The sequence below is a fragment of the Octopus bimaculoides genome, chromosome 14 (genome assembly GCF_001194135.2).
Source record: "Octopus bimaculoides isolate UCB-OBI-ISO-001 chromosome 14, ASM119413v2, whole genome shotgun sequence".
Classification (NCBI taxonomy): domain Eukaryota; kingdom Metazoa; phylum Mollusca; class Cephalopoda; order Octopoda; family Octopodidae; genus Octopus; species Octopus bimaculoides.
In genome coordinates this window covers 49,049,525-49,050,172 of record NC_068994.1, presented here as the reverse complement: position 1 = coordinate 49,050,172, position 648 = coordinate 49,049,525, and positions in this window count along the sequence as shown.

Genomic DNA, 648 nt, shown 5'->3' with positions numbered 1-648 from the left:
ACATATCAGGTCAACCCATAAGTTTTGTCCGAATTTTGAATAAAGAAAACAAGTGATCAAATGTTCTGTGAGCAAATTCTGGAATTTGCCAAAACAGCCGGGTGTCTATGGAAAATCGCAATGTAAATTACAGCTTTTTTGTTTTATTCCTTCTTACAGTTGGCTTGTCTCTATTAGTTTCGCTAGACCCCAGTGTTGAGCCCAATTCTGGGCCAATGATTTTTGTACCATTCAAATACGAATCAGAAATTGAGAAATCCGCATTTCTATCAGTTAAAAAACTTAATAGTTTTCGTGCTAAAATCAAAAGCCATTTATTTTCGCCAGTTGTAAAATTGAAACTTGAAGACTACTGATGACATTCCCTCAACGTGGGGACGCTGGTTGCTCTCGTTCATATTTTAGATTTCAATTTCTATAATTTTGAATTTTTATTACTTTTCATTTTGTACTCGACATTGACACGCTTGCTGTCGAAATATCGCTCAATCAATAAAATATCTATCGCAATTGCATCATGCTCTTCGTCTTGTCTATTATTATTATTATTATTATTATTATTATTATTATTATTATTATTATTATTATTGCTATTTTCTGCTCTTTATGTTCTCAGAGGAGGGGTGGAAGAGGAGGGGTGGAAGAGAA